General features: G+C 39.7%; 1 protein-coding gene and 1 long non-coding RNA gene across 10 annotated transcripts in view; one reads left to right on the forward strand and one right to left on the reverse strand.

The window, feature by feature from the left end:
• GPC5 (glypican 5) overlaps positions 1–22,864 on the reverse strand; it is a 1,150,604-nt gene that overhangs the window by 966,784 nt on the left and 160,956 nt on the right. The window lies entirely within an intron of this gene.
• LOC116668676 lies at positions 2,009–11,848 on the forward strand. The gene is made up of 3 exons (XR_004325907.1): positions 2,009–2,163; positions 10,698–10,702; positions 11,837–11,848. It is a non-coding gene; the product is annotated as an uncharacterized LOC116668676 (long non-coding RNA).

A 22,864-nucleotide genomic window follows, 5' to 3' on the forward strand; every position in this document is an offset into this window, starting at 1 on the left:
AGACACACAAATAAACAAAGGCCCATACTTTTTGAACAAGCAACAACAGTCCTGGGAATACACCCCATAGAAATAGATTCACCAATACATACAAATACAATACAGGTACAAGTACACTTTTGTGAAATTAAAATTTAAGTAATAAGATGAACTGAGGAATTGAAGAATGTTGTTTTCATTCTTTTTTCACTGACGCCATTCTAGACCAGGGTCTTATAACTTCCTGTCTGGATTTACTTCCCGTAAATCCCTTGTCCTTATTTTCTTATTTTCCAGTATGGTCCAACCTATACAGAGTTGTTACCTTACCACATCAAATATAAAAACCCGTATTTCATTTTCAAGCTTCTTTAGCCTCATGTGCTTCCATTCCCTAACAGGTATCCTTAATATTAGATTAGGTCAGTCTCTTCGCTGTCCCCAGTAATTTGCACCTCCAGGCATTTGCACTTGCTGGTTCTCCAAAAGGGTATGATTCCTAACCCCTCCCTCTCCTACCCTGGTCCCCACATTCTAAAGAATAGCTTCTCAACTCTGTGACTCTGTGACTTTTCTATTTTCTGGCTTTCTATTCGTCTCTAATACATGACAGTATCTACATATGAATCACCTTAGTCTCTTGTTAAACGATGCTTATGATTCAGTAGGTCTGGGACGGGGCCTGAAATTCTGCTTCTCTAACATGTCCTCAATGGATGCCAGTACCACCAGGCCATCCATCACCTGACTAAAAAAGATCTATGTCAATTTATTTACAGCTGAACATACCCTCTAATGATGCTTAAGCCTGTGTCTATTTATTTATAAATGACTGAGTGTGATTTTACTCCAGATAGTTTAAGGGCTTTCAGTATAAAATCTTTTAAAAATCTTTCTAACTTAGTAGCAATATTATTCATAATTAAAGATGCTTTAAAAATAGTCTCTCGCTATTTGTAAATGTTGAAGTTGGAGTTCTAGCCCTAGTATTTGATCTAAAACTCATACTATTTCCGTTTATTCCAATACATTCTTCTGAGAGGCAATGGTGTCATTCTTTAATTCCCCTTAAGGTTTCTTAGAGTGCCATGCACATCTCACTTAAAAAATATTTAGGGGGTATGTGTAAGTTGCCTTCAGAAATTTAAAGACCCTTATGTAGAAGATAGGTTTCCAAGAGTTTTCAAAATCTGGAAACAAAATATGGAAACAGAGACCACATCTCAGTTTAATGGAAAACTTTCCGAAAATGGAACGGGCTTCCTCGAAAAGTAGTACCAGTGCCTTGTTGGAGGAGTCAGCGAAGCGACTGATCGGGGATGGAGGAGCGACTAGAGGACAAGATGGCCGCTGAAATTCCTTCCAACTTTAAGATGTAGTGATGTTTAATTTTAACGCTTCTTCAATGACATAGCTGTTAACTGCATTATGCTCAAACGTAGGGTAAGAGTGGGTTTACACGTGGGGGGCCAGCGAACGCATGAGCTCAAATGACTGACTTTTCCTCGATGTCCGCTTCCACAACTCATTTGTCTCAGCATTTGTCGTTCAGTCTTCACACTAATTAATATGAAAAATGGTGCAGATGAATCCAGCACAGAAAGGCTTTCACATTCCATTCAGGGGCTTGAACTAATTCCATTTACCATATTTCTAACCTTCAAGGGACTGTAACTTCTATATAATATTCATAATGCCATGCCTTTAAAGAAATACTGAGTAAAAAATGATCTGATTGGAGAACTGTGAGGCATAGATAAGTTAAAAGGAAGAAAAAATATTGAGAAGCCTTGAAAGCATTTTGTGACATGAAGCAACTTAATTCATCCCAAATGTTATGCTGCAGTAAATTATATGATTCTGCCAGATGCTTCTCTTTAGAAGAATTTTATTATACCAGAGAGAGCAATTTCTTTTAATGAGAATATTTTTGAATAATATTTGTTCTTGAAACCACTGCTTTCTTTGTTTCATATCTAATGAGAATAATTTCCTTTGATTCATGGGCATTTTTATTCTTCTGCTGGTTCAATCAAAATACCAATTAACTACATGCATAATATGAGAATGAAATGGGGACCTTCCAGTCCCATTTCAGGAAATGTGCGTCAGTAGGAGGTGGCATGTGATTCGTATCTTGGAGGATCCACAGGTCAAGGGTGAAAAGCAAAGACTGTGGTTAATGTTCCAGTTTAGTATCATCTCTGGCTAGCTAGCTAATGCGAAATCTGAACAGTGAAAAAAATGAAAAACACTAAAGAATGTCTGTCTCAGTCATCATAAAATCTAAGTGACAGACAGATACTAATCTCAATGCAGAGCAGGGAATGTTCGGTCCTGGTATTCATAAAAACTTATGTGAATGTTTAGTGATGCAAGTCGTGTGTATATAAAATGACTAAATCTGTTTAGAGAGACAGTATAAATTTATAAAAACACCATGACTTAAAATTTGGAAGAGGAAAACCAGAAAGTAATTTGCCCCATGAGTGGTAAGTAAACCGAAACAGAAGTAGCTCAAAACAAAAAAGTAAAACTCTGCTCTAGTAAACAGTCATGGACGGTGACGGGTGGAGCACAAAACACAAGGGACAAAGCCACAACTAAGGGATAAGTGCTTTAAATAGAATAATCATGCCAGCGAGCAGAGATACTTCACAGAGGTGAATCACGTGATTTCACAGGAAGCTTCTGAGCTCTTTCCCTCTGGCTGAAACAGGAGCTGAGCAATCAGCATATGATTAGGGAAATCTGATCCTTCTGAGTATGATTAACCTGCCTGGTGTGTGCTACAATTTTTTTTAATGTCACCAAACTTTATAAAAAGTCATGAGTTATTCTGTACTGTGGAATGCTGTTTTAGAAAGTGTGACATTACTGCATTAAGCCATCTCTGATTATAAGACATGAGATCTTTTTTAAAAATAAATAAGGTATCTTTTTCATCAAATTACAGTGATTATACAATCAGTTCCCGGTTCACAGTAAGTGCACAGAAGTGTATCTGGAATCAGTAAAGGTTAACAATGTTATTGCAGCAGAAATACCCAGCAACAAATTTAATGACTTGATATTATTTAAAACAAAATATAGTCAGTTTCAGAATCAAGAGAAAAAGAAAGCTAAAAAGGTAAGCATAATATACACATCTATTTGTAGAGAAAAATATAGGTATATTCATAATGTAGATGAGCATATATTGATACATTTATGGAATGAGATAACAAATGTCAACTAATGCTTGGCCCGAAAACCCTCCATCTGCAGGTGAAACTGAATCAATGAGAACTAAACCTGTCAGAGTGTTAGGAATTTTATGTTCCCCAAAACGTGGGGTTTTTTAAAAATCATCTGTGGTCCTAAATCCAACACCCTGTATGATCAGGCTGAGCAACACTAGGGAGAATTCAAGAGTTTTCATCTTCTTACCTATAAAGTCAGGCCTTGACGACTGGAAGGTCCTGATGTGGAGAAACGTCCTGCATGACCTGGACACTGTAAGTCTGGCAGCAGCCCCACCTGGCAGGCTAGCCCCATCGCACAATGTCGTTCTCGTGTCCTCTCTCCCAGCCCGGTTTACCCACATTACTCTCTGTGTTGTTAAAGCTCCAGCCTACTTAGGAGCAACAACTAATCTGTATTTGAGAAGCCATCTGAAGACTTTAAACCAGCTTAGAGTAATGACATCACAAATGGTATGTTTTGGAGAGAGAGTCCTGGCAGGAGTAAGGGAGCAGGAAGATGCTGTGGAAATAGGGGGGTGGCAATACGGTCATAACGGGGTGAGATAGGTAGGGTAGTAACAGTGAGATGCCAGATCATAGGTCAGGGGAGCAATAACATAGAACCAGGTGAAAACCCTCAGGATAATGACACAGACATGGAGGAAAATAATGCTAAAAGAAGTAGAATTAGAGACAAGATTTGTTATCCAATTATCTGCAGGGACTGAGAGAGATTTTGCTAATTTTGCTGTCATCTACTGCCCCAATTCCCCAATTCTCTGCAACCTTTGCATCAAAATTACTCAGGATTTGTATGTTACCTTCTCTCCAATTCTCTTTTCCATTTTTCTGTAAAACTCACTTCTGTCAGGCTCTGCCTCCATTATCCCACCAAAACAAATCCTGTACACTTCATTGGCGACCTCCATTCAGCTGCCAAATCCATTGGTGAATTTCAGTCCCCATCAGAGGTGACAAGCAGCAGCACTTGATGGCTGCTGTCTCCCTCCCTTGAATACATTTTCTTTACTTTGATTTCCAGTGCACCACTCTTTCTTGGTTTTCCTCCTGCCTCCCTGATCATTCTCCCTCAGGCTCCTTTGCTGTTTCCCCTCCTCTGCCATCTTTCTAATTTTAGAATTCCCAGGGCCCAGGCTTCCTTCCTCGTCTTTTCTCCGTCTCAATTCACTTTTAGGTGACCTCATCCAGTTTTATGGCTTTAAATACTCTGTGTGAGCCAGGGACTCCCAATTGCATATCCCCAGTCTAGACCGCTTTCCTGAATTTCAGACATGTCTAGACTACACTCAAAACAACAGCGTGGTGAAAATTCTAAAACGTTGGATGGTGTCAACTTGCTGACAAGTCTCTGATTGCTTCCCACTTCAAAGTCAAAGCAAGGTTCACAAGTCCCTGTATATCTAACCCCTCTTTACTTTTCTCACTTCCTCTCTGACTGCTCTTGCCTTCTCTCATTCCGCCCCAGCTACGTTGGCCTCCTTGCCATTCTTGAAAGACCTCAAGTACATTCTTTACAACCCATCCTCTACTCTGCCCTCTCTAGCCCTACACAGGGTGCTTTATTTTTCCTTTTGCCACAGCACATAGTCCATGATGCACTGTATAAATGGCGTGTTCATCAAGGCACTGCAATGAGCAGGACTGTCAGAAAGTGATTCAGGAGACCCACTACAAAGGGCTGAGGAGCCCCCTAATCCTGACCAGAGGGGCTGCACCTGAACTCGGGAGCCGTGGAAATTCACAGGCACGCTGGATTCTTCTCGAATGAAGGCCCAAAACTTCCCAAGGTTTCCACATGCTGGGTGTCTGGCTCTCCTAGCCAACAACTTTACACTGCTGCCCAGATGATCTGGTGCTCAAGGAGTCCCACCAAAAGCAAATGAAATTCTTCCCATGCTCTCACAGAAAGAAGGAAGGGCAAGGGAGGCCGATGTCCCTTCAATGGAACACAGACCGATTTTACATCCAGCAGTGGTCACCGTTTGACTGCAAGGACTAGGGGACCCACACTTCTCTTGCTGACTTTGACCTGATGCTTGGTGTCCAGTGTGTCTCCACCAAGCCTGTTCTTTATCCTACATGATGATGCAGAATTTGCCCCTACTCCCCACATGAGTTGTATTTTTTGTTTAGTTTCTCTTTTTCTCAATGGAATATAAGCTCCATTTTGCTATATCCTGAGTGACAGAACAGTGCCTAGTAAACAGTAGAGATTCAAGAAATATTTGGTTAAAGAATCAAAGATGACTCAAGATTGGGGGGGGGCGCTACTGGGCTGGGTAGATGATGTTGTCATTAAATAAAATAGAAGAAGAAAACAAGGTTCAACAAGGAGTAATGACAACTCTTTTTCATTTAGTTTTTATAGTTCTTAGAGAGAAATTATGCCTTCCGAGAAATATTGCAATAGCCTATGCCCTCCAGATAAAACTCTAAGTACTTGAGCTAAAATTCGTAGTGATTTGGTTGACAAAGGACCAACTGTATTAGTTAACTATTGCTGCATAACAAAATACCCTAACATTTAATGGCTGACAACCACAAGCATATAGCAGTGTCTGCTGGTCAGGAGTCAGACAGCAGCTTTGATAAGTGGTCCCAGCTGAGGCTCTACCACAAGGCTGTGATCAAGAGGTCTTCCAGGGTTGCAGTCATCTCAAAGCTCCACTTGGTGAAATCTGTTTCTAAGCTCAGCCATATAACTATGGGCAGTCCCCAGAAAAATCTGCTTCTAGGCTCACTTATGTGGGTCTCTCAACAGGGCTGCCTCACAGGAGACCAATTATACTAATGGACAATGCCCAGACCATATATATAAAAATAGAATTCTGACCCACAACCTGCAGCAATCAGTCCAGGAAGCCAAATCGTAACCTCTGCGGCAAACTGTCCGGGAAGTCAAACCACAACCTCTGTTGCAATCAGTCCAAAATGGCCAAGATGGTCAGCTTCCCTAATTTTTGCCCCCTACTTCCAGTTTGGGACCAATCAGAGAAAGCAAGTATGCTCTCCTAACCAACCCCCTAGGATGCCCCACTTCTAGTTAGTCTGTCCTCAGCTCCTCCATGCCAACAGCCTCCAATAAGGGCATCCCTGAAGCCTTCCCTTTTCTTCCCCCACAAAACTCTCCAACTCCTCTGACTGCCTTTGAGTCTCTGCCAAACTCAAGTGACAGTGACTGATTCCCTTGCTGTAGTAAGCTTTGAATAAATAACCTTTGTTCTCATTGGGACGTCTTCCACTATTTCCACATTCACAACACGGCAGCTGGCTTCTCTGAGAGTGAGAGATAGGAGAGACAGCGAAAGAGAAGACACAGGATCAAAGCCACAGTCTTTTAACCAAATCTCAGAAGTGACATTCATCCCTCCAGCCATATATTCTTTTAAATTTTGTTTTGGGGGAGGTAATCAGGTTTATTTATTTATTTTAATGGAGGTACTGGGGATTGAACCCAGGACCTCATGCATGCTAGGTATGAGCTCTACCACTGAGCTATACCCTCCCCCCTCTTTCTATTAGAACTGAGACAGTAAATCTGGCCTACACTCAAGTGGAGGGTGTGATTAGCAGGAGGTGGGGACCACTGGAGGCCCCATGAGAGACTGCCTCCACACAGCCCTACCTAGCTCTGATAATGCTAGATCCAAGTTTATTTTCCATCTTAATTATAAATTTCCATTAAGATTCCTTGAACAAGACTACTCTTAACACTTGTCTGTTTTCATACATATTGTAACTCAACAGTGTTTAAATAAATGATACATCTTAGAGCATAACTGAATGAATATTCTTGAATATTCACAGACACATTTGGGCCTTTGGCTTGGTGACGTCTAAGCAGAGCTATGCTGTGTGACCAGAAGCAACCATCTGCCGAACATTCATGTTCTGAGACCAGCAGTGCTCCTAGCAACTGAGAACTAACATACTGAAACCCATGAGCTTAATTTATTATTCATTGGCATCCAGAGTCTTAAACTTGTTGAATCTGAATGCCGGTGGCATGGGTTATCCACTTCATGACTGCCCTGAAAGTCCTCTCCCAGCTCCTTATTGACTTCCTCCTGACACTTCACTTCTTTTACCTTCTGATTTTTATACGGACTTGCATTTTCAATCACTGTGCTAATAAAATGGCTTTAGAAACCCATAGGTATAAAGCATTAACAATTAAAAGCCTAGCTTTTAATTTTGTGGTTGACTGAGTCATTCATTCATTCATTCATACATATTCATTTATTTATTTATTCAACAAATACTTCTGAGCATACAGTGGTTAATTACTATGCAGAGCTTGTGGCATAAAATTAAATAAACAAAGATTACAAATGAAAACAATTGTAGGACCTAGGATAAAGGAAAACTGCACAATGATATGCTAGCATTAAGAAGGAATGGGACCATGAAGGAAGTATTCTGGAAAGCCAGAGAAGATTTTGTCTTCCAGAAAGTGTTAGGAGCTGAGATCTAAAGATGAGAGCAGAAGGAAGAAGGATAAACAAGTTTGAAGGCTCCAAAACAGAAAGCAGTTTTGCTCATTAACAGGGCTAAGAGAATGCCTGGGGCTGGCAGAAAGTACATAGAAGGGACCATGAAGCAAGTTCTGGAGAATCAGGCTGAGGACAGACCCACAGACCTTATGCTGCTTAGCTGATAATGACAGAGATTACTTAAGAGTAATTACATTAGTTAGAAACAGTAATTAAACATGGGAGCCCATTAAACATTATTCAGATACAATAATTAAACATAGATACTATAATTAAACATAAGCTAAGAACTACAATTCAAATAGTATTACACCAGAAAGATCAATCTGGGTGCATAATTGGCTCAAAATTTTCAACCTTGGAATCAATTATCTGAATTAGTTGGCCTTATTAATTAAACTTGGAAACCATCAGGTCTTTGAAGAGAATAGATACGAGCTTTTTCCCAAAAATATCATCCTAAAAAATATAAAACCAACCAATTTGAGAGTAAGAAATATGCTATAGAGATCATCATATCAATGTTACATTTCTACTTATTATTTGGGATTCAGCTGAATTTTATCAATATTTCCTATCCTGTAGAATGTCCACCTTTCAGGAAGAATTTAAGAGACATATGGGGCGGTATAACCATGTGATCAGTGGAAACTGAAACAAGTTTTGCTTTCAGATCTGATCTTTTTCTACCTCTTTCAACTTGCTTTCTCTACTCCAGCCCATCATCAACTTAAATATATATTGACCATTTAAATTTTTAAAAATATTTTATAAACAGAGAAAGTTCCTGAAGACAATGATGTATATCCTAAATTGTTTTTAGGACATGAAAACATAGTATATTCCTCTTTTGTAAAATTAAGGTAAATAACTTATTTGAAAACATGGAAAATAGCCATAGCCCATATTGTTACTCTTTTTTGTAAAGATAGTACCATTCAAAGTATCCTCCTACATAATATATATACAAATACTTAGTTTATGTCGAAAAGGAACTAATTTCTGTATATATGCATAACTGAATCTTTCTATACCATTTATACATAATCAGTGCCCTTTAACTCGTGGCTGCAATGAAACTTTGAAGTTCATCCCAACACTATACCAACTGATTTTTAACAAGTCATATAACTTAAGGAGAATGGTACTGTTTAATGGGCATTTCAGATTCAGTGTGTACCAACCTGAGTTTAACATCTTATTTCTCTACCAAAGTGACTACGTCTTGCGTCCATTTCCTGAATGTAGCGGTTTCTCCACGTGGATGGTGTGGGTAGGATGATTCTTTGCTGTGAGTGCTGCTGTGTGCGCTGTGGGACACTGAGCAGCATCGCTGGCCTCTCCCCAACAGATGCCAATAGAATTCCCAACCCACTCCAAATTGTGACAACCAAAAATACCTCCAGACATAGTCAAACGTCCCCTGGGAGGCAGAATCATCCCCACTTGAGACCCACTCACCTAACCTCTTTCTTTCAGGTTAACAGCACCAGCACGTATCCAGTTTCACAAGCAACCAGGAATGTCATCCTGAATTCCTTTCACCTCTTTCCTCTTCTCCTCCCTCCACGTGGAAGAGATAACCCTTCACCCCAGCTATTTTCCCAGTACAAGCCTTTATTACCTCGAATCAATTATAGCAGTCAATTAACTTGTCTCCCTACTTCTAACCTCACCCCTTTAACCTACCTTATTTCTCCTGCCAGTGTGATCTTTCAAAAATGCAAATCTAATACTGGTACGACCTTGCTTAAAATGTTCAGTGACTTTGCAGCATCTGCAGCAATGAGCACAGGGGTATTATACAGAGGGTACTACAAGTAAATTATCATAGTCTATACTCATTGTTATATAGATTTTATATAGTACAGGTAGCATGTTGATATATATACATATATAATGTGTTTATATACAACTTTGAGTTCCTTCTTGCTAAGCTGTATCCCACGCCTCCGTGTTTAGCTTCGTATAACCAGCACCTAGCACTATTCCTAGAATATTGCAGGTACTCAATAAATATTGGTTGCGTAAACAAACTGAATTGGTATGGCAGAGAAGACAAAGACTAGGTGATTTTTGAGATTATCCAAAAATGAGTACAAAGAAGGGAAAGTTTTGGACCAGGCATAGATCGGCCATGGGTAAGAGAGTCAAGGATACTTTAACAGAGGTTCTGAGGTTTCACTGGGGTCTTTACCAAATAACTGACATGTTTCATAATGTGGAGTTTCTCTGCTATACATTTTTGTTGTTTTAAAATACTTTTTCCAAGGCCTCACCTGTATCTCTTTATAATAAATTTCTTCGAAGAAAATCTCACTCCTACGCAACATATATTTCTCCTACTCTAGTACATTTTATGACAGGCAAGCAAGTATTGGGCCATGGTCTAATCTGTATCTCCATCCTTACTAGCGAATCTATATCTCAGTAATCATTCTTTCCATTCCTGTGATGCATTCCAGTTTTGTTTTTGTTCTGGTTATGTTGTCTTTTTTTTTTTTTAATGTAAGTATAGTCAGTTACAACGTGTCCATTTCTGGTGGACAGGGTAATGTCCCCGTAATGCAAATATATACATATATTCATTTTCATATTCTTTGGTTCTACTCTTGAACAGCATTTTTTTGGTGAATTGATGCTTGCCATTTAATTCTGGGTGGTACCATGCCTGATGCCAGCAAGGCCATTCCAGAGAAATGACACATACATCCATACACAGCATAGACAGCCAAAGCAGAGAAAAGGACATTTAATCCAGCTGTTGATTATAGTGTCCTAATTACCCAGCACTGCCTCTACTAGTGTTATTTCTGGAAAAAAGTACAAAAGACCACACTGTCTTTCAAACTGGTTAGTAAAAGTAGTGAGACGTAATAAAGACGGTGAATTTTAAAGGGGTGGGATGCAACATGGAGACCAACTCTGTGGAACACATTTCTCACTAGACACAATCTCTACAAAGTTTTTCGGTGTACAGAGATAGTTTCAGTTGTGCTTTGTGTTTATTTGGGGGCCCTAGGAAGTAAAATGCTCCTGTGCTGTTCAGTTAACAGACTTTATAATTTCTTTCTCCTGAAAAGAGAGATCCCACTGGGAGCTGAAAGCTAGACAATATTTTCTCCTGACAAACTAGCAGGCGTCTGAATCAGGCAATTAACTCTACAATTGTTTTTTTAATTTTTATCTTTAGCTGACAGGTACTTTAAAAAGTTTTTTTTCTGAAGTCAAACTTGTTGCAATGTTTATCATCATTAGTGATATTGTTATCAATATTTTATATTCCACTTGGTGATAAACATACAAACAAAAAAATATTTTGTATTCCTCTTAGGAAAGCACACATTATGAAATTTACCTAATACCAAATACTTACTGGTTTTGATGTTTATCAATAGTTTAAATGTCCTAAGGGATATGTACCTTTTATTATGTAACTGTTCAATTCATTTTTGTTATAAAATGGATATATTAAATTGAAAAAGTCCTTTCAACTATATATTAATGACAGTATACACACAGATTCACTAATTATAACATAGGCACTGCTTCATATATTTCCAGACTGCTCCAAATTGAGGGGTCAAAATTGTTCATAAACTTTAGAATGTGCTAGTGTATGTTTTCTAAGAATTGGCCTAGGAAATGACAATTACTGTATAAACCATCTGGTTTTAAATGCTCAGAACTTTTTTTAAGTTAATTTACGTTATGATGATTTTAAAATAAAAAGAACGAATGCAAACGTCAACATCACACAATCTGAAATAATCTAAATCTACGCGTAAATATTGCCACTTAGTCAATCATATGCTCATTTGCACCTGACACATGGAGATCATTCATTTAGCCAGTCTCTGACCCAGTACTTACTAATATCCTGAAGCAAAGGAAAATCAACAAAAGTATCTGGTGCTGTGGACTGAATTTCAGTTCCACAGAGAGAACTGAAAGGAAATCATTACAAAAACTATGTTACAGATACAGGTATAGACCTGTAAGTTCTGCTTTGAGCATATAATAAAGAAAGCAGTTGATTCTCTCTGTATGAGTGCATACAAGGAGAAAGAAGGTCAAAAACAGGCCAAGCCCTAACTGGGTTTAAGCCTTAATATTGAGGGAAAAGCACACTAAAAAAAAAAAAAACTATAAAAAAATAAAGAAAAAGAAATAACTGAAAATGTGAAGTCAGCCATTGTGTTGTTTATGACATGAAGTATATCTTGCAATAATATTTTTCCAAAACATTATTTCACTGCAGAAAAATTAGAAAATATAAACAAATGAAGAAAAGTATTAAAATACTTGAGTTCAACTAACAAGAGGCACTGTTGATCTAAAATGTACTCTTCCTGGTATTTTTATATATTTTTTCATAGTTCATATTACATAAATACACTGTGCCCAGTGACTGAATTTCATGACTGATATACTATAAATATCTTTCTACAACAATAATCCACAAAATAATTTTAGTAGCTGAATATTATTCCACTACACAGATGTTTCACCTTTTACCTAATCCCTTATTTAAGGATATTTATGAATGTTCCATTTTTAAAATTCAGTGAACATCTCCATACAATACCTTTGAGCATGTGTGCCTCAAAGCAGAATTTCTGGGTCAAAGTGCACAGACATTTTAAACAATATAAACACGTATCATGTTTCCCCACAAAAAGGTGATATCAATTTTCACCGTGTGTGGCCAGGAATCCAACAACACTCAGCTTAGAAAGTGAATCTGCCCCGGGAAATAGCCAACTCAAAATCTCAGGGTGCCTGTAAAATCTCAGCAAGGTGGTAAGTCACATCAGAGAGAGATCCATTAATATTTGAAGCAGAGAAATGGCTGCCTGAAGTTAAAGGGGGAGGGGGAGGATGTAGAGGAGGGATGAATTACAAAGGGATACAAGAAAACTCTGCGGTTTGGATATTTTTTGATGGATATATTCACTCCTGTGACATTGATGATGACTTCACCTTCATGTACACTTGTCAAGATGTATCAAACTGCACATTTAAAATAGATGCAGTTTATTTTATGTCAGTTATACCTTTGAGACTTAAAAATGTAGCATCTGATATAAGATGTAATTTAATTAATTGTAAATTGTCTCTAATGCTTTAACTTCAGAAACTGATGAGCACTATTTTTAAAAGTGTGAAAAAGAGACGGGGAGGGGAAAGGAAAGAAAGTGTTTTCAATGCTGTCGCAGAAAAGGATGCTTTGACTAATAAGAACAGTACTGTGTAGAAATGCCCTTACAGTTGACCAGCAAACTATAACAGACTGATGGACACAAAGCTGTGTTTCTCTGCTTGATGGCAAGAATAACCTTGATATGCTTATTACTAGATTCCAGAGGCAAGACATCCTAAATCAGAATTCCTGGTGTAGGAAAGCTACCAGTTATCCTTCTAGTTCCCAAGTGTCTTAAGAAACATCCAAATTGCTTTACTTTAATTCACTGTCCAACAAGCAACCTTCTTCTCTGTAACTTCGTCCCAAGATGACAACTTCTCATCTGTCACCAGGAGAGTGTGACATTTAAAAACACATGTTTAGAATTCCATAATTAATATAATACATTTATTTTATAAATCAGTTTCTCTTAAGTCTGACACCCGACTGATTGATTCTGGGGGAACTAATAAAAGTTGTGTGCTTCAACATTCAAGTTAAAAAATCAAATCTCAGACAGACGGTGAAACACCCAAATTTAATCATCCTCAGAGACTCTTGCCTGCGCCATCTGAATTACAATAATATCTACAGTGACAAGTTTTCCAAGTGGATATTTTTAAAATATATGAATGGTTTTATAAATTGAAATGCCCAAAGTACACATATGGTTCAACACAGGGTGTTGGTGGAGACATTGGTGGAGGGAAGCGTGGTGCAGATGAACCGATGTGGATTCCACCATTGAAACAACTATCAGACATGCTTTCATTCAGAATGAGAGAAGACTCCATGTACCATTTAATGAGAAAAAAGGATGTCCATAATCTGAGAAGCTGAAATCACTCTTTGACCATTTCTGCACAAATTTTAAAGCCACAAGCATTCTTCTGGCTATTTCTGTTTACCTGGTGCTATGCTAAAAATCCTAACTGTTGGATAAAATTCTTTTTATAACCTTTATATATGAAGGCAGGCAGCAAACTAATAACGCACTCTCATAAAACTCTTGCCCATGTAAATCACGTCTGAGAACTCAGCCTGACACCTGAATTACTTGAATTTATATCAATGACTTACTGAATATTCAGCAATGTTAGAAATATACTCGATATTAATAATGACTTTGAAGTCTTTGCTGAAAATTGCTGGATAGAAGGCACCAACTTAAATAAAAGCTTTTTTTTTTTCAATTTCATCATGAAAGTTTATAATTTCATTAAAATTAAGAAAACTTTTTTCCAATGTAGAGCAAATGGCTTTCCGCCTTCTATGTTAAACAGCTTATGAGAATTCTGTGTCACTGGCATTCACAGTTCTTTTTCTATTTGCTTTCCCTGGAGTCTTATATGCAATAGTCAGAGATAAGCATGACTATCTGCCTCCACTTTCAGATTAAATTAAAATTGTTTTATTGGTGTCACTTAAGTGAAGTTGGAAACCAAATACCTTCGTTATATTTTATATTCTCCAGGCATTTTTTTTTTCCTTCCTAGTTTTTGTATCTTGACTTGTACTGTTTTGTTTTAAATTGTTCTGTTTTCATATGTAAAAGAACAAATGAAAATAGATGAGAGAGCAAGTTTAATGAAAAGATGATCATGGTATATAGACAAGAAAAATGCGTATGTTTGAAAGAGTATGATTTCTGGATAAAGTCCACACCCAAAGGTTACATACTGCATGATTGCATTTAACACTCATAAAAGGACAAAATTTTAAAGATGGAGAACAGACCAGTGTTTGGGGACAGGAACTCAGGTGGGGAGATGAATGCACCTGGAAGGGACAGAAGAGGGAGTTCCTTTGGGGTGATGGATCCGTTCTGTATCTTGATTGTGGTGGTGGTCGTCCAAACCCAAACATGAGTACGTATGAACTGCTGAAAACTGAATGTGGTCTGTAGTCCAGCTAATAGTAATGTTCCAATGTCCATCTTCTAGTTGGGCTGTTGCACTACAGTGTGTGGGGTGTCACCTTTGAAGGAAGCTAAGCAGAGTGTTGAAGAGCCTCTTTTTTTTGCAAATTTTTGCAACTTCCTGAGAGTCTACAATTATTTCAAAATAAGAAGTCTTTTTTTTTTGTAAGCTAGGCACCTGGCTGTGGTCATCAAAAGCAATAAAGCTAAGTTTCTGGTGATCTGTAACCATCTGGAAAAATTCCACCCAATTTAGATGATATGTTCGGGATGATTCAAAGAAAAAGCGAAGTGGAATACACCAAAGTTCACCTGAGCCAGCACTGGGGTGGGGGTGAGGACACACACACGATTCTGCTGTCATGGTCCAAGATGCCCCAACTCAGGTAAGCACAAGGTCTCTCTGGCCGCTGATCAGCATACAGTGCTCTGCATGATACACGCTGTGGAGAGAAAAACTCGCCAGGATTCTGAACAGAAGCTCCGACTGCAGTCACTGGGCAGCCTGCAGCGTAATGCAGACTGAACAGCACTGAGGAGTCGTCAGTTCACGCCAGTTAGTGATCTCTAAGCAGAATCAGAAGAGGCAGCTGGTGGTGTGGTAACCCCAACAGCGGCTCGGCACTCCCCGTAAATGTCACACTGTACTGAATGCAAGCCTGTTGTATATTCACTAGGACCTGTGTGGCAGTTACACTCATTGCCCCGTTCTAAAGGCGTGAAACCGATCTCAGTTGTGTGAGGTGGCATGCCTACTGACAAACAGCAGTGCAAGACGGGGAGGGGGATGTCACCCCAGTGACCTTGCTCCAGAGACACTACATCATACTGAAACCAAGTCCCAGGATGGTGGACGCCTGGATGAATGAATGAATAGATGTTCAATAACTGCACGGGAAAATGAGTGCTGGTGATGCATCTGAGTGTGTGTGTGCGTGTTTTATGGTAAGACACCTGGAAGGAGACACAGCACAAAGCCAACAGTGATTATTTCTGGATGCTATTGTTATAGAGAATTTAGTTGTTTTTTCTGTTACTTTGTCTGTATTTTCTACTTTTTCATAATAAACCTATTATATTTATAAAATAAAATAATAAAAATGACTTGAACCTTAAGAGGCCTTCTGAACCACGCTCTATCTCCAGCAAAACCAATTATATATATGAAGAAATTGTTGACTTTCTCATTGTTTAACATATAACAATGGCATTTTCATATTTTAGTTTTTTTATGGTATTTAATTTGCTTCTCCACTAAAAAACAAAAACAAAAACTACCTTACTGCAGTTGAAGACAGTATTATTTTGCTTTCTATGGGGAGAAAAATTGTGCCTTTCTTGAAATAAATCTTCACACTCAGCTCATAGCACTTGTGTTCCAGTGTCTAGGATCATACCTGACATAAAATCAATTTGCAATAAATGTTGGATAAATGAATGAAAAGGCTAAAGGGAAGGACCCTCAAATCCAGATAGCACCGTGCACATGACGGTAATCTTCCATCCTAGGACATAATCTCATCAAGAAGTTCAAAGGGAAGAGGATCACCATGGAGTGAATCAAAAGTTAAGGGAAGTTTCACAGAGAAGGCAACTTGAGCCAGATGGGTTCCAACAGTGGTTCAGAGTCATTCAAATTCATGATCATCACTGTATTCAGAGAACGAGATGAAAGGCCATCATTACTGGTCTCAGATTTGCTGGAGTGTGTGCCTCTTTGGTGCAAGGTTGTATAGTCCATGACATACTGTGTCATGGGATGGTTAGTTTCATGTGCAGCTTGCCTGGGTCAAGGGGTGCCCAGATATCTGGCTAAACATTATCTGTAGATGTGTCCATCAGGGTGTTTCCAGAAAAGATGGGCAGGTGAATCAGTACACTGAGTGAAGAATGGGGTCTTCTTCGGGGGGGTGGGCATCATCCCATCTACCGAGCACCTGCACACAGTAAGGCAGGAAGGAAGACTGCTCCCTCCGCACAACTGCCTGGGTTGGGACCACAGTCGTCTTCTGCCCTCAGACTGGAAGTTCCACCACCAGCTCCTTTGCTTTCAGGCCTTTGAACTTGGACTGTAACTAACCATATCACTAGCCCTCCTGGTTCTCCAGCTTGCAGACAGCAGATCATGGGGTTTCCCAGGCTCCACAATCACACGAACCAATTCCTCATTATCTATAGCTACACGTATGTAGATATACAGAGAGATCTCCATCCTACCAGTCCTGTTTCACTGGAGAATCCTGACCAGTACAATGAGGAAGGGTCCTCTAAGAAGCGGATGCCAAGATGAGACTACTTGCAAGGATCTTACCAGAAGTGTACCAGTGAGAGAAAATTGGGAGGGAGCCAGGAAACACTGGGAAAGCTTTCAGACTATGACGCAAGTCTCACTAGGAGTGAAGGAGGGAAGGGAAGGTTTGGGGTGGAGGCACTGTCCCAGTCTGCTGCAGCCCAAAGAAGACTCAGCAAGGCAGTCAGGGCAGCCCAGAGTCAAAGTCAGAGTCACAGAATCCCTCCCACTTCTCCAGGAGCCGGCCTGACGTTTTCCCTGCCGCACTCACTCATGGCTGACAGGGCGCAGCCCTGGAGGTGTGGCCTCGGCAGGATGTCACAGCTCAGCCCCCGGGCCCTTGGCCAGGTCAGCTCCTCGAAACTGGAGATCCTGAGGCCAATTCCCATGGCCACTATATATACACTGCAAACCTAAAAGGTTCAATGCAATAACATACTCAAAGATTACCTTTTGCTTTCAATAATGACATGAAACATCAATTTTAGTAAAAGTGTCAAACACAGAATGTTACACTCTGCTGTCAATGATGGGGTTAACCTACAGGGGCGCACTTTCTCCATGATGCAACCAGCATCTTTCCTGGACGATTTAGACGGAGGTTTCTAGCATATTTATTCTTGATATATTTGCCAAATATATACCCTGCAGAGGCACACGATAAGCACCTGCAGAGCAGAGGAAGGAACGTCATAGGTAAATTTGAGCGACACACACACACACACACTCATCACCCCAGGCTCCTTACATACCATTTCTCCCATAAATATTTTCTTTCATCACCTTGTTTTAACATCCTCTTCATTTGAACAGACAGTAATAATTTTATGGGTAAGTTACGAAAGTTTAAAAGAAACAGCATTTTCAGAATGTATGATGTGATCCCTAGTTTGAATTGCAAATGACCCCCCAATTCCTCTCGATTTTCACATCCACCTACCCACTCTCACTCACAGACATGGACACATATTTTCATGAATTTTACACATTTTTTTAGTCTGGTTTCAAATAGCATGTCTGTCCTTTTTTCAAATACCTAAAGCACATCGCCTTGCAGAGTAAATCTGGGAGTCTCCGTATAGTACACCGTGGACCAAAGGGAGCATCGACGACTTCTGTGTCTTTTATGTCTCCAATTGCTGGGCTAACAGTATGTACTCAAGAACTGCTTTACTGATTCAGAAAAACAAACACATGAAGGCATCTGTGAAGTGTTAGATCAAGAATTTTGAGTTCTTTATCTGCTTATGTCATTAAAAACATAATGTACATTTCCATCACTTAGAATAATGATTTTAGATAACTATACCTGAATGTCATTATAGTACTTGATCTTCTGATGGTAGAAATTACAGCACTAACTGAAATACAGGATTTATCTTGATGTAAAGAAATACAGAGCTGCTCTCGATGTAAATGTTACACTTAACAACAAATGTTAAAGCACATTTCCCTAAATGTTAAAAAAAAAAAAATTGTTTTCATCCAGCCATAAGGAGGATTCCTTTTCCATACCAGGAATTTTTCAAGTAGGTTTAAATCAGTGTTGAAGTGCATATTTGGTGAGGAAAACCAGCTGCATATTTTAGGGAAAAATCATTTTTAATGTACTTTGCTTCAAATAACCCGAGCCATCTTTTTCCCTAATTTAGGGTTTCTGGGACACAGCTTTCACCAGCACCACTGCTGAGCTCAGCCACCTTTCTTTCATTACACGTGTGCAAAATATAACATCTGAAAGTCAAAAATTACCAATAGTCAAACCCTATTTTTATTTGTCCTTAGATGAACGGGGTGACATATTACCTACTGTTCATATGTTACCGAGTAATTTGGGCCATTTGATCACCTAGAGGTTCGATCTAGGTCAGTGCCATCCGAAGTGCAGTCCTCAGAAGGGCACCATCAACACCACCAGGGCTCCTGCTGGAAGTGCACGTGTGTGGGTCCCACACAAATTGACTGAGTCGTAGTCTCTGGGATATGGCTGAGAAGTAAATATTATAACAAGCTCTCTGGGTGAATTTTGGCAAATTTTAGCAAACCTGAAGAAACTGGAAAACTGCTGGCTCACGTGACAATGTTGGTGCTCCACAGTCACAGAAAATCAAATTTGGATGATTGATTATATTTTTCATGTGAAAGCTTCAGCAGTAAGTAAACATAATTGTAGAATATAGAAACCCTTTTTCAAAAAAGTGTCACACTATCTTACACAGATTTCTAAAATCATTTTTTGCCATAAGTTCTCATGAAATAGCTATTACAGAGAGCTTAAATGGTCCAGCCGTCGGGAAGAAGGGCAGTGCCGGGGTCTTCGTACTGAGCAACACTGGTGGGATGAATCGGAATTTTAACCACAGTTAAGAAGATCAGCCTCATGGAGTCAGTATATAAAATACTCATCAGAAGAAGCACAATGAAAGTCAAGGCCAAACTACTATGCCCAAGTGACAAACACAGAGGTCAAAATCAATGGGCAAAATCTGGGGACGTAAGGGTAAAATACAGGTTTCAAAATCAAGATAAAAATACCGAGATCAAAGACGAAGCTCTAGAGAAGGCAGGGAGATGGGGTATTGCACTAATACCAGAAGAAAGGGCTTGAGCCCCAAAGCGCCGGTTGAAAGAACATTCTCGAGCCTCCGACTCACTTGAGATGCCTCAATTCCGTCTGTCTGTCTAAACGCAAGGTCATGGAGCAAGTGAAAAGCCAGAGACACAATGCAAACTTCTCAAATCCTTCCATTCAGTCATCTTTCAACATACAAAGGCACAGCTTTGTGAGAATGAAATCTGACATGTAATTAAACTTAAATCGTTTAAGTCTATCATTGACCATCAAATCTGTATGTCAATGTCTTTCTCACTTTTGAGTGAAAAGGCTTTGTGTTATCCCTTAATCAACTGTGTATTTTGAATTTTTGTCACAGTCCATTCCGTTGTTTTTGCCATGACCTTTCAAAGAGTGTCTTAATATAACAACAAATATAAATGTTATTTTAAAGCATATGGTGGGTTATTTTTCTTAAGAGAATTCCACAAATATAGGTTTGTTTCCTAATATTAGCCAGAGGTTCTAAAACATAAGACAAGTTAAAACAGCAAAAATATATCACTCTGCTGTAAAAGTATGTAAGTATATAAAGCACGAGATAAAATGGACATTGAGTCACAGAAAAATATTGATTGGTAGAGGGTGCTAAAGGTAAAAAGCTATCAAAAAAAAAAAAAAACTGAAGCAGAGACCAAAGAAAAATGGAAATGAAAAGAGAAGATTAGTAGAGATTACCCAATGCCAAGCAATATGATGAAATTATGTTTTTAAAATTCACAAGACTGACAAAATACATTAGTTTATCTATAAAGATGAACTATTTTTAGAGCTGCCCAGAGTGCAGGCACTGGAGCCAGGACACCTGCAATCATATGCCGATCCTGTTATCCACAGTCTATGTGACCTTGATTAGACTCCTTCATCAGTTAGTGTCAGTCAGCATCATAAAGAAGAATTGTAACACAGAAACATAACGGGGGCCACACATATAATTTTAAAGTTTCTAGTAGCCACAATAAAAGAGTGAAAAGAAATAGGTGACAATCTTACTAATATATTTTATATGGTCCATCTTGGGTCGAATTGTGTTTCCCCCAAATTTACATGTTTAACTCCTAATTCTCAGTAGCTTTTAATGTAACCTTATTTGGAAACAGGGCTGTTGGAGATATAAGTTATATTAAGTTAGGATGAGGTTATGTGGAAGGAGACTGGGCCCTAACCCAACATGACTGGTGTTTTTACTGGAAAAGGAAATTTGGACACAGATAAGGGGACACACGAAGGATGCCACACGAAGATGAAGGCAGACAGGGGATGACACTTCTACAAGCCTAGGGATGCTAGAGTCAGCCGGCAAACCACCTGAAGCTCAGAGGGAGACACGGGAGAGACTCCTCCCCAGAGCCTTCTGAAGGAGCCAAGTCGGCCGGCATCTTGATCTCACATTTCTGGCCTCCAGAAACGTGAGGCAGTGAATTCCTGTTGTTTTATGCACTCAGTTTGTGGTACTCTGCTACAGCAGCCCTGAAAAAATGAATACAGCTCAATATAACCAAAATACCATCATTTTACTATATAACCAATATAAGTTATTACAAATGAAACATTTTACATTCTTTTTGTCAAACAAAAGACTTTCTGTCTTCAAGATCTGGTGTATGGGTTACACACTAGCACATCTTTAATCCATACTCATTACATTTCAAGTGGTCAGTAGCAACTCAGCCACCAGAGGCTCCCACGTCGGACAGTGAGGCCTCAACCGACACCACAGGGTTAAAATTTAAATTCCACTCTTTGACCACAGAATCTGTATCATGACAGGACACGCACTCTCAAACTGACCACAGACATGTTAGTTGATGTTGGAATTACTACTTTCCAGATCACCAACCTCCAGGGCTGTTCACTCGGTCTGGCTTTACCTTTTTCTCTAGCCAGCCCACTCTGCACAACCCCGTACACCTTGCGTTTCTGCCACATCTGTCCTTACAAAACCCAATCACTGGATCCAGCCGGTCACTGCTCCCCTCCACTCCCGCCCTCAGGTCAGAGTACACTGCAGAGGCAAGAACATCACACGGCGCGAGGACTGGCGTGCTAATATTCTGCCCTCCCGCGATGCAGTCCTCGCGTCCAGGTCCCGCGTTACCGAAGGGCCAGCCAAGAGCGGCTCGTCACGCGCAGCCGTGATTCCAACTCCCTTCTTGTCGCTGAAGAACTGGGACTTGCTCTTTTTGCCCCAGACTCAACAACCTATTCAGTCCCCTAGCGCGGCCGTCCCCAGAACCCATGTGACGGCAATCGCTCTTCTGGGCTTTTACCAGCAGGCAGCATTTCCCTTTCTTCTGCTTCTGGGCCTCAGAATAAAACATGCTGCGAAGCAAAGCTCTTCCTGGAACCTGACGCCCCCTCCAATTCCTCTCCTCCTTCCGCTCTCACCCCGACGGCCACCCGCTTTTCACTTCCAGCCACACCGCCAAGTTCCACCGGTGCTTGCTGTACGCATCTTTCCAGAACTTTCTGCAGGGGTTGGCAACGCTGAATGACCACACTATCATTCTTGGAACTGTCCCTTCCTGGGCTCCTGTGCCATCACTCCTCCCCAGTTCTCCTCACGTCTCTCCACTCCCTCCTTCTGTCTCCATGGGCCACTTCTCTTCTGCTAGACCCCAAACCAAGTGTGTGTTGTGTTTTTCATCCTCAGGCCCATGGCTTCCTCACTTTATTTATACTCTTCCTCTTTCCCCCAATGATCTATATTTTTTTAACCTTAATTATTTCTTCTGACAAACTTTATGCTATTCCACACACCTGCAGTGGGAAGGAATCAAGACAGAGGGGCTAAAGAAAAGATGAAACAAACTTCCTAAACTTAAAATATTGCCTAGTAGGAGGGGAGGGTACAGCTCAGTCATAAAGTGGATGCTTAGCATAGTACGAGCTCCTGGGTTCAACCCCCAGTGCCTCCCTTAAAAAAATAAATAAAATACATAAAACCATAATTACCCCTTCCCCCCAAAAAAGAGAAAATATTGCCTACTAAAATAAAATAAGGTAAAGCTTGCAGCAGTTTTTTTTTTAAATATACTTGCTATTGGAAAGCATGCAGAAAATGCTGTTTGTACTCATCTTTGATATAAGATGAACTCAAACTTATTTTTTTTAACCTTCTTGAATCATCATCTTTTTTC

The sequence above is a fragment of the Camelus ferus genome, chromosome 14 (assembly GCF_009834535.1).
Source record: "Camelus ferus isolate YT-003-E chromosome 14, BCGSAC_Cfer_1.0, whole genome shotgun sequence".
Lineage (NCBI taxonomy): Eukaryota > Metazoa > Chordata > Mammalia > Artiodactyla > Camelidae > Camelus > Camelus ferus.